The sequence below is a fragment of the Panulirus ornatus genome, chromosome 26 (assembly GCF_036320965.1).
Source record: "Panulirus ornatus isolate Po-2019 chromosome 26, ASM3632096v1, whole genome shotgun sequence".
Classification (NCBI taxonomy): domain Eukaryota; kingdom Metazoa; phylum Arthropoda; class Malacostraca; order Decapoda; family Palinuridae; genus Panulirus; species Panulirus ornatus.
In genome coordinates this window covers 3944114-3956613 of record NC_092249.1, presented here as the reverse complement: position 1 = coordinate 3956613, position 12500 = coordinate 3944114, and the positions used below count along the sequence as shown (strand labels likewise).

Genomic DNA, 12500 nt, shown 5'->3' with positions numbered 1-12500 from the left:
GTCGTGCTCAAGGGTCGCACCGTCGTGCTCAAGGGCCGGACCGTCGTGCTCAGGAGGTTGAAATACGGTAGAATATTCGTCATTTATTGACCAGTTGACATACTTGTTTTATCTACTCAAAGTGATTCAGAAATAGTAAAAAGTAATGCATAGAGATACTGTACTCCTAATTCACACAAGTACAGATATTTGTAATCTTTGATACAAAATGATACAAAATGTTCATTATTTACCTAGTACAATAAAACTAAAGAAAACGGAACGAGGGAGAACGCGTGATAGAAAATGTTCATTATTTACCTAGTATGATAATAAGACTAAAGAAAACGTAGCGAGGATGAACACGTGATACAAAATAATCATCATTTACCCTAGCAGTGATAATAAAACTAAAGAAAACGGAACTAGGATGAACGCGTGTTACAAAATGCTCATTATTTACCCTAGTAAAACAATAAAACCAAAGAAAACGGAGCGAGGAAGAGCGCCACCTAGTAACAAGGAGTAAAAAATCTCACTAGTTTTCTGGGTGATGGTCACTTGTAAACAATGTAATTTTCGCTACAAAGAACTTGTTGCGGAGACGCAAAAAAAAAAAAAGGAAGAAAAAACTCCAGGATTTTTCTTGTGCCCAGAATAATTTCATGTCCTCGGTGCGGCGCTGAAGAAATTATTAACTGAAGGAAATTTTTTTTTTTATTCTTCTTGTGGCGATAGGTGGCACGCATGTCATGCAGTTGCAAGACACCGCCAGACGCGCCGTTTAGTGCTTTCGTGATTTGGGTGTTGGGTCCCCTCACAGATATCGCTATGACGATGGTTGAAGTTGTTGTTCATGGTCCTTGAGACCGTGAGTACAGCTGGGAATTGGCGAACGGACCGAATGATATTCATTACGTTGATATGGAGCAATGTGGAATGTAATAAGGACTAGAAAACTTGTAATAACTTAGAAAGAAGAAAGTAGAAGGGGTTTTGATTTGCCTCGAATAACTTTATATGGCAGGTTATCCAGAAGAAAGGTTGTCACAGTGACCTCAACTGAGTGTCTTGAGTATTTCATAGGTATGTGATAGAAAGCGTTATGTCATCTAAGCTATATAAACATACTGAAATCGAGGACGTTTGAATGCTTGCTGAAATTAGAAAGAAAATCAAATGAACGTATCATTTGGAATATTTTACCCCATTCCTGTTATTTCAATAGATGAAATGATGCAGAATGACACCTTTTTGTTTTTCATGAAATGTCAGAAGTGGAACAAAAGGATATAAATGATTATCAACAATAACAGCTTAACTAAACTTTATATGCACATTGAGAGCTACAAATAAATTTCCTGCTTGTACTGTACTAAACAGGAATAACCACCTTTTCACAGTTATGATTCACTGCGCAGAATCGATATCAGACGAGAGAGAGAGAGAGAGAGAGAGAGAGAGAGAGAGAGAGAGAGAGAGAGAGAGAGAGAGGAATTCTTGTAATGTTTCATGTTTCTTCGGAGTGCTGTATAGTTCCAGTTAACAAACCCTTGAATAGCCTTTCTGAACCATTTTTCACGATGAATTCTATAGGAAAAGTATGATAACTTAAATATATATAAGTAGAACACACTAACTCCATATGACTTTTAAGTCTGAGTGTGTGTGTTGGGCCAAACTGGAATTGATAAATGATACGCATCGCTCTTTACCAGCAGGCAATGCTCGTACCAGTCATGAATCGTCATAATATAACGCCAGTCTTAATTAACCTAGATTATGACAATCTGTTATTAACTTGGTTGTGTTAATTTACCGTTGATGGAGTCACTATAATCATACGTTAACCTACAATATCCTGGCAAAGTTTACCACACGTTTTCCGTCACAAGAGTTATTGTGGTCGTAGAATTTTTTTTTATATACCATTGGGTTAAAAGATGTTTTGGTTGATGTAAACGTTTTGAACGACCCCTTGGCAATTGATTGGCTAATAATCCTACCAACAAAGCAATCGACTGAGTTATCATCCGTGAAGGATTGGACAGTCTCTTACTATTCTGGTTAAATGTATAATGATCCGATGAGTTCCTTTTGAAACTCGTAAACTCCATTTCTTAAGCGAATATTATTGAGAGAAGTCGTTTCCAGTTATTCAGGTCATACCGATGAACGAATTGCTCTAATATCATTCGTTAGGTTACTGTTCTTACGAAAGCCTTGCGTAAATGTCATTCGATAGGTTACTTTTCCTACGAAAGCCTTGCGCAAATATCATTCGTTAGGTTACTATTCCTACGAATGTCCTTGCGTAAATATCATTCGTTAGGTTATTATGCCTACGAAATCCTTGCGTATATATCATTCGTTAGGTTACTGTGCCTAGGATAGCCATTGGTACATAATGAATGTTATATCCTCACTAAGTCATCTATATCCTGTCAAACATGCATGAAAAAGATTAACCATTTGACTTTGGCGCCAACTGATTTTTATTGTTTTTAATCGTCCAGTGGAAGACGAGTTTTCAAACTTTGGAACAACGGTTTGATGCTAAAGGTTACAATTAACTCAAGCCTTACGGATGCTGAGCCTTCTGTTTTGATACATTTCAATTTGTTCATAGCTTCAGACATTGAACAGAGGCTATGGCCATGCGCGGGGTTTAACAAAGCTGTTCTAAAAGGATCATAAAAGAAATATAGCCTTAGTTAAGAGTGATGTCTTGGCCAAATGTACAATTTAACATGGCCATTCGTGGGGGGGTAACAAGGATGTTCTAAAAGGATCATAAAAAAAGAAACCACCTTAGAGTGATGTCTTGGCCAAATGTACCATTTAACACGGTCATAAAGCATTACGCAAGATTACACCCACGACGTAAACATACTGACAATGTTATCTCTAACAATACATCATATTGCAGTGGGTCGATAGATAATCTATGCATTATAGGATATATTTTATATCGTATCCCGTATATCATATAGGATATGGTCTATAGTATGTCGTATCGCCATGAATACTCTAGATTTAGAATTCGTATATCAAAATTATTTTCGAGAGGCATGATTGAATATTTTCTGGTCGCGCTTTCGTGTAATCCTTTGAGCACAAGGGTACAGCAGTCATGATGTAAATGGCCAGGCCTTTGACCTTACCCTTTAGGAAAAACAGTTCAAAGGAAATTGCTCCTAGTTCATGCAAAGAGATCCATTATCTGTGTTTATCTCACGGCACACCCGTGGCAAAGAGACGATAAAAACTGATTTTCTATGTAGGCTGTACCTTGAGGAGTATGTTTTCTTTTTCTCTTTGCAATACACAGCTTTATCTCGATGTTGGGATTATTAAATTTGAAGCACTTCCCCCGTTATGATTTATGTCAAAGTTGTTTCACTTGAACATATTTTCAGTTGCACTGCATTTAAATGAAATCATAATACATATTCCCCACGTGTATTTAACTTCATACCAGAGGGTTGTTCCGTCATGCTTAAGGATCGTACCGTCGTGCTTGAGGATCGTACCGTCGTGCTCAAGGATCGTACCGTCGCGCTCATGGATGGTAACGTCGTGCTCAAGGATCGTACCGTCGTGCTCAAGGATCGTACCGTCGTGCTCAAGGGCACGCACCGTCGTGCTCAAGGGTCGTACCGTCGTGCTTAAGGATCGTACCGTCGCGTTCATGGATCGTACTGTCGTGCTCATGGATCGTGCCGTCGTGCTCAAGGATCGTACCGTCGTGCTAAAGGGTGCTAAGTATAATTCAACTCGGATAACTGATTTTAATTCATACGACACGCTTTTTGTTTTTGAGATGCGCAGTGAATTGTAGGTAATTACACTCAAGCAAATGAGAGATGATTTTTAAAGTATCTGTTTCAACGAATAATGAGAAATGATAATGAAATGAGATTTGAAAGTTTGATTTAAATGGTTATAAATCTGTTGTAACCAGTAGCCCAAACAGTGTTGTAGATAACCTATTTAGTGGCTGGGTAAAACAAAATCAGCTGTATTCTTTCTCTTTGTAGCCCAAACTGTGTTGTAGATAACCTATTTAGTGGCTGGGTAAAACAAAATCAGCTGTATTCTTTCTCTTTGTAGCCCAAACTGTGTTGTAGATAACCTATTTAGTGGCTGGGTAAAACAAAATCAGCTGTATTCTTTCTCTTTGTAGCCCAAACAGTGTTGTAGATAACCTATTTAGTGGCTGGGTAAAACAAAATCAGCTGTATTCTTTCTCTTTGTAGCCCAAACAGTGTTGTAGATAACCTATTTAGTGGCTGGGTAAAACAAAATCAGCTGTATTCTTTCTCTTTGTAGCCCAAACAGTGTTGTAGATAACCTATTTAGTGGCTGGGTAAAACAAAATCAGCTGTATTCTTTCTCTTTGTAGCCCAAACAGTGTTGTAGATAACCTATTTAGTGGCTGGGTAAAACAAAATCAGCTGTATTCTTTCTCTTTGTAGCCCAAACAGTGTTGTAGATAACCTATTTAGTGGCTGGGTAAAACAAAATCAGCTGTATTCTTTCTCTTTGTAGCCCAAACAGTGTTGTAGATAACCTATTTAGTGGCTGGGTAAAACAAAATCAGCTGTATTCTTTCTCTTTGTAGCCCAAACAGTGTTGTAGATAACCTATTTAGTGGCTGGGTAAAACAAAATCAGCTGTATTCTTTCTCTTTGTAGCCCAAACAGTGTTGTAGATAACCTATTTAGTGGCTGGGTAAAACAAAATCAGCTGTATTCTTTCTCTTTGTAGCCCAAACAGTGTTGTAGATAACCTATTTAGTGGCTGGGTAAAACAAAATCAGCTGTATTCTTTCTCTTTGTAGCCCAAACAGTGTTGTAGATAACCTATTTAGTGGCTGGGTAAAACAAAATCAGCTGTATTCTTTCTCTTTCCATTAATCCACAATTCTACCTTAGCTCCAGATCTTACCTAGCCTAAACTAATTTTTTTTTCCCGGTATATTTTAGAAATATGTAGAACACACTAGAGAAAATCGGCCAGTACAGTGAATAATTCCATGATGGCTTGATATTGCAGCCTAGCGTTATTGTGTTACATATATAGAATTAATTTTCTGTGATGGTTTTGTTAATGCAGGATATGTTATTTGAAAGATATTACATTTTGGTCGTGGAGCCGAGGCAGTATAATGTATACACACATTTATGGTAGTCGCTTTGATTCATGATTTTGAATTGAACAAGGAATATTATATTGAATTTCACGGTGTATAAGATTATGATTAATTCAATCGACAGGAGACTCGTTATTTGCGTATTTGTAATGCTAATCGTTTAGAACACACCTATACGACCCCGTAGGTATGATAGAATGACCTTTCAATTGACCCTTTAAGGTCGAGTCGAAAGGCCGCGCTATCATACCCTTATCGCACTGCCGAACTGGCGAAATCAATGGCTTCTGTTTGCTCATTTTATTTACATTCCTACTGCCTTTGTATGTTCTGGTGCTGCCATTGTGTTACCTGTGTGTCATTTCTCTGTTTTCGGCTGTATGGTAAAAAAAAGAAAAAAAGAAAATAGTGTATCTATATTTTTTATGATGAACACATCATGTGTTAGTTTTTTTCTTTTTTTTTGAAAAATGTTAGTGATTGAAGAGGTCTTGTTAGTTTTTTGAACTGCTGTAGTGATTAACGAATTTCACGCGGGAGATACGTGATCCATTCTTCCAGTCCTTCTAATTAGTTCTCTTTGATCCCATTCCACCCCTTTATTGTGGTTCTAGTATAATGATTTGTGCCCCTGGTGGGTAAAGACGGTGGTGATCCCTCTGTGCCACAGGTGGAAGTATTGATCATATGTCTGGTCACCACTTTTTTCCGGACCTCCTCACGTACAACTTTTACGAATAACTAAATAAATAACTAAAGCCATCTTCTCTTCTCAATTCATTCACTCCGTGTCATTTATTTCTTTTAGTCATGCGTGAGAAGTTATAGGGTATATTTGGTTATGATCTAATTCGTATATCTTACATTTCCTATTGGTAATGTAAATTAGTATTAAAGTCAATCATAACTTCTTGGGTAAACGATGTTATGTTTCATAAATTACCCGTGTTTGTTTAATGGTCGTGTTTATCTCCTTGTTGAAAACAAAGATATCGAAAAATCGCCCACTTATAAGTTCCTTTGTCTCCTTAGCGGTAGATTAGATTTATAGTCATTTTTTGATTGGACGATATTGGTGCAAGGAGGTTTGAGAAATACAGTATGTATCCCTAAAATACTGATAGACTAATTAAAACACTTAAAACACTTGGAAGGGTATTAGCTACCTTAAATGAATATTTACATGTGCATAGCTATCCCTGGGATAGGGGAGAAAGAATACTTCCCACGTATTCCCTGCGTGTCGTAGAAGGCGACTAAAAGGGAAGGGAGCGGGGGACTGGAAATCCTCCCCTCTCATTTTTTTTTAATTTTCCAAAAGAGGGAATGGAGAAGGGGGCCAGGTGGGGATATTCCCTCAAAGGCCCAGTCCTGTGTTCTTAACGCTACCTCGCTAATGCGGGAAATGGCGAATAGTATGAAAGAAAGAAAGATGGCTGAGCAATCACTGCATCCATTCCTCCGTGGCTTGAAGTATATTGCGCGCAAGTATTTTACACAATCTCGTCTCCTTCCTTGAGATTCTTGCCGGTTAGTTAATACAGTCTTGGAGGGTTGGCATATTTTACATTCTGTGAAGCTCTCCTTGTTGCATCAACCCCAAAATTGCTCTTTTATTCACCATGATGTCCCCATGCCTCTCCCGTCATTGTGGGAGTGGTGTATTTATTGTCTGTTCGCCTTGTTTTGCGTATGTGGCTCTTTATTTCATCTGGTGGATATACATACGCATATAGATACATATATAAGTAGATAGACAGGAGTCGACATAACACAGGCAAAACTATGCTAAAATGAGAGCTATGTCCGTACTGTATGTAAGACGTGCATCTTGTCTATAGCATAACTTGGCTGGCTTGATGCAAACTCTCGAAAGCCTCAGCTTATTTAACTATATCGTGTCCAACAAATGTCATCATTGCTAATGACACAGACATAGAACATTGTCGTTAATTCACAACATTACGCCGTACTCCATTAAAACTAATTTCCAGTCCAACTTTTTACCAAATTAATGAAGTCATTTTTTTTCCGAATTTTAACGGCCTCGATTGTCAAGTAATGATTTTAGAAAATAATCACAGCGAAAATGCTGAGCTCACATTCAGAATTTAATTTACGAATTTAGTACAAACAACATGAGGATTGCTTCCACGAATATGAGTTCTCCGATTAGATGCAAACTTTATGTAAAGTCGCAAGAATGGACGAAAACTTTATTTTTTAAGTTTAGATTCAATTGAACCTTTACGTACTATGGGCTCGTTTCAAACCGTTTTAACTCAGCCGAATAGATAAAGGTATCGTATATATATTTTAAGGACGTATACTTTTATTTAAGATATATTCAACAGAATCGCTCAGGGAGTTTTTCGAATTGTAGCCACAAGTTCTTTTGCATGGAGGTGTACCATGGCTAAATGTGCACACTTGATACGAATGGATACTGAAAAATAAAAGAGAAAATCTTTTGTTAGTTTCTGTGGAAAATCATAGAAATAAACTTGTGGACATGTAGTGAAATACTACATATCTTTCCTTTCAAACGTAATGGAGAAGCGACAGGATTGGTCTATCATACCTGTAAGGCAGTTTCTTTTAGAAAATCATTGGAGGTTGGTTAATATTACAATCCATTTTCATCAAGTCCAGGATACTACTTGTTAAGATTGGTATCATTGATAGTTGCAGGAATTTTGTTTTTTAAAAGCTTTAGTATGAATGTAACAGTATTGATGGCAAGTGGTGAATTTCTGCACATCATATGTAGACGAAGAATAGAATTTTGAATTTTTGTCATGCAGCCATTCATGGTTTTGTAAGGCAATGATGTATTGCAACCTTCACTTTAGGGGATTTTTCTTTTCATAATTTTGAAAATAGATATGTAAATTGATTGAAGGTGCTCAGTTGGTTATATGGCTGGTTGGGTGTGGGTAACCACAAACTAATTTCAGTCAAGTATACGTTGTCAGACGCTGTTGGTAGTAGAACACTCATGGTTTATGCGGAGGTTGCATCATTGCATGACCTTTGCCTTCAGTATAAAACTCGTTCACCCGCAGGTCATGAGGTTGGAGACGTGAGGTCAAAGGTCATTCTTCGTAATCACCATTGTATACTAATGGAAGTGTAATCACAGGATTAGACTGTGTCCTCTGTTTTCACCGTTGAGAAACACGCAGTACCAAGAGAGGTTTGAGATAAGCCGGTTATTCAGCTACCACAGCCACGTTTCTTGAATATGGCGGGAGTTCACTTTCCCTTCACCAACATCTCTCTGCTTTGAAGATAGATCAGAGAAATTTAAAGACAGTTTCACTTGATGTTTTCGCTGATTGGATGAGTTTCTTGGTATTCCAAGGGGAACTGGCGGTAGGAAAATCAAAGGCCAGATCACTTTCCTGTCAACAATATCTCTCTGGTATGAAGATACAGACCAGAGTTATTTAAAGACGGTTTAACTTGATATTTTCGCTGATTGGATGAGTTTCCTGTTATTCCAGGGGAACTGGCATGGGAAAATTTTAGGCCGGTATGTGTATGATGATAATTTTGGAAAGTCCTCAATTGTACATTTACGTATGGTCGTCTTAACCTTTCATCCTATTTTGTTTACATATTTATTTTTTACGAGATCATAGGCTAACGAGCACATATCTTACAATTATGGGTAGACTTTGTGGATAAACAATTATGGGTAGACTTTGTGGATAAACAATTATGGGTAGACTTTGTGGATAAACAATTATGGGTAGACTTTGTGGATAAACAATTATGGGTAGACTTTGTGGATAAACAATTATGGGTAGACTTTGTGGATAAACAATTATGGGTAGACTTTGTGGATAAAACACAGTTTCCTCCGGTCATTATTTTTCCAGTCCACACACTAGGTATGAGAATTAACAATATTCTTCAGCTATGATCCTGGATACAAACCTTGTTTTGCAGACCTGAAAGGTGATACCGTGTCTGAGCGTTTGTTCACAGGATGGAAGAGAGAACTCTCTCTCTCTCTCTCTCTCTCTCTCTCTCTCTCTCTCTCTCTCTCTCTCTCTCTCTCTCTCTCTCTCTCTCTCTCTCTCCAGTGTCGCAATTCGCTTTTCATTTTATTGCTCGTTTGCTCTCGCTTTTTCCGTTGGATAGTCTGTACTCTGACGTCTGTACCGTTAGTAGGTCTGTGTACTTATTTTGTAGTGCATGACTTTAATTAATAAAACAATACACGGGTGACTCAAGTTAATAGGATTGGAACATATGTTTGAAAGTAGGGAACCTCTGCTGTTAGCAGGAGTCTAACTGGACCCATTGTTTTCATTTTAAAAGTCAGTTTCCAGCTTTTAGTCTTCAGAACAGCCTCACAAATTTTGTCCATGTGTCGAGTTTGCTTGTCTTTTGGGTGCTCTTATACACGCCCAGTATATTTCATTGTCCCCAAGAACGTGTTACAGGAAAGGGCCAGCCATGTTTAAAAAAAAAAACCAAAATCCAAAATCGTAGGTTATGTGCTTCTAAAACACTTGGAATTATGCGTTTTCACCGAAGGAAAAGTAATTTGACAGAATTCGCTCAGTCACAAAAATCAGTGGCTGGTATCTTTCATACAGGTGTTAGTTAGGTCGATGTATTTTTCCATTCTATGAATTAAATCACGAGCCTACAGACACCACTTTGACACGGGGATCTCCAATGTAGCTTTCGTTTCGTTATTCGGTCACCAGAAGCAACACACTGAAGTTATTTACCAGCGTGTTTAATCCTCCAGGCCATAACGTACGTAGTGTTTATTCGAATGCTATAGGCGGACACACGCCATTGGAACACGTCTGAAGTTTCCGATACAGCTTCTGGTCGAAGCTGTAAACTTGAACCCTTTGATTCTTCCTGTAGAGACGGGGGTTCGATACCTCTGTCCCAGGACTCAAGTTCGTTAGTGTTCACCACAGATAGATAATATGTAGGGTGAGGGGAGTCATTCGAGCGTGAAATAGGTAGTTGGCTATCAATTGTCTTCCAGTAGTTAGGTATATATCTGGTGAGAATCAAATGCATCGGTGAAATGACCTTTTTTCTTCTTATCGTATATAAACATCCTGAGTATCATGGGGGATAGGTGAAATGACAAAGTTATGCAATAAAGGATGTAGTAGTGAATCCTACGTACGGGTTCGGGTAGGTCCTGGTCATATATACCTCCCTGGTCGGTGGCTGCCTACCAGAGAGAGAGAGAGAGAGAGAGAGAGAGAGAGAGAGAGAGACTCCACCGGCGGGCAGGTGGAAAGCGCTTGTTTCAAGACTTGTGCTTCTGAAATTCATTTTCCCCTCAACTTGTCGTGCCTTGTGTCGCGTTCATGCAATATTCCACCAATGTGCTGGGGATAAACATTGAATGTTCGGCAGCCAGGCCTGCTTGCACAGTGGTTAACCCTGCTCTCGTATTCCAGGCTTTTCCAGGCCCACTTTTCAAGGGTTAAGCTACTTTAGTGTATCAGTTCTCAAGGTTAGGCTAGGTCAAGTGAGGGCGAGCATCGTATGGAGCAGTTCAACCATATTGTTGGCTTATGAGGGAGTGTGGTTTACTAACATTATTATTTTTAGTTCAGAATATTTCATCGGTAGAAAATTTAAAGCCAGTAATTAACTACGAATGAAAACTAATATTTTGCCTGCATTAGTTTCTTTATTAGTTCATAATTACTTTTCTCTGGAAGGGTCTTGGTGTTACATACAACAAGGGTGCGCTTCACTCTGCTGCAGGGACAGCATGGAACCTTTAAAAGCGATAAACTGTTCGATGAGATTGTACTCTCTCTCAAGCGCCGGGGATACATCCTCGCGAAAGCAGAGGCTCCCATATATATATATATATATATATATATATATATATATATATATATATATATATATATATATATATATATATATATATATATATATATATATACCCTAGCCTGAGTCAGGTATCCATTTTGTCGACCAACCCCCAGGGGTGGATGAACAGCTGTGTTGACTGTGGGCCGACTGCCGTAACCAAGATTCGAACCTGTGCAGGCTCGACCCTGGGGGGCCCGTGAATGCGTCACGGTCAGGAACGCTAACCGTCACACACAGCAGTATAACGTAAAGTACACACTTAAGCTATATGTGATTACGTAAGAAAAAAGAAAAAAGAGATATACGATATTTCTCATACTAGAAGATGTTTGATGATGTATTCTTTGCGCTCAAGGTTATTCGCGGAATAGAATTCTTTGCCCGGCGTGTATAAGTGCGCAAGAAGTCGCTTGTTGGCGATTCGACGTGAGACTGTGATGTCACATTGTTAGGCTGTTATTATCGTCGGGGCACGGGGAGTGGGAGGACATTCTTATATAACCATTACTCTATGTATTTTGAAAGAGAAGGTAGATATTCCACACTGTTCGTTCACGTTTCTTCTCCTTCTTGTCTGGTTTGAACAAGAAAATTTGTAAATATGGGATATGAGATATTACTGTGGTCTGAGAGAGCCATTCAGTTGTTTATAGAGGGTATTATAGCCTGAAGGTGATATTGTATAGGAAGATTAAGAAAGTATTGATGAATGCCTTATAAAAAAAGAAAGGTTTTAAAAAAACATAAGTAAATCGTGTATATGTAAGGGCTGAAATGGCTTTCGCAAATGTGTTGGAGGTGAAAAGATGAGAACGTGTGAGGGGAAAATCATGACGCTGGGGGGAAGCAAGGTTGTAAAATTCCAGATCCAAAAATTGTGTGTTTTACATTATCCAGGAATATTTTTCCGTCGAGAGCAAATGCAATAGGATTTTTTAGGTTTGATGAATAGCTCGAAAATTGTGAGTTATGAGGAATCATGTTTATATACATATTTATATATACTCATATCTTCGTGTGAAAGATAAATGTAGCGGGTATGAATGCTTCGTCAGACTGAGCTGTCGTTGAGGCTAGTAGAGTCAAGTAGAAAACGTATTAAGGAGAGAGAGAGAGAGAGAGAGAGAGAGAGAGAGAGAGAGAGAGAGAGAGAGAGAGAGAGAGAGAGAGAGAGAGAGAGAGAGAGAGAGAGAGAGAGAAAACGGGGGAGCTGGAGGCGTTGATCTTTTGTAATACATTTCGTTACTCTTATTGATCTTCTTTCAAGTGACGCTGTGACCACAAGGCTCGTTTTCGATTGAACCCAGGTCGTCACATCGTTGTGATCAATTGAGGCTTATGCTGTTGTGTTCAAAGGCTTTTCGGTTTTCGTATTTCATGTTATCACACTTTTAGCATACGATTATCATTGATCTTTTACTAATTTTTTTTTTCCATTTTTAATGTGAAGTGTTACAGAGGGTAATAAAGGGAAACGAAATGCATGTGT

The 12500-nt window shown here is 38.4% G+C and overlaps 1 protein-coding gene across 3 annotated transcripts in view; it reads left to right on the top strand.

Moving 5' to 3' along the window:
- The window catches only part of FMRFa (FMRFamide propeptide), a 198941-nt gene that overhangs the window by 35174 nt on the left and 151267 nt on the right, over positions 1–12500 (top strand). The gene's annotated exons all lie outside the window — the stretch shown is intronic.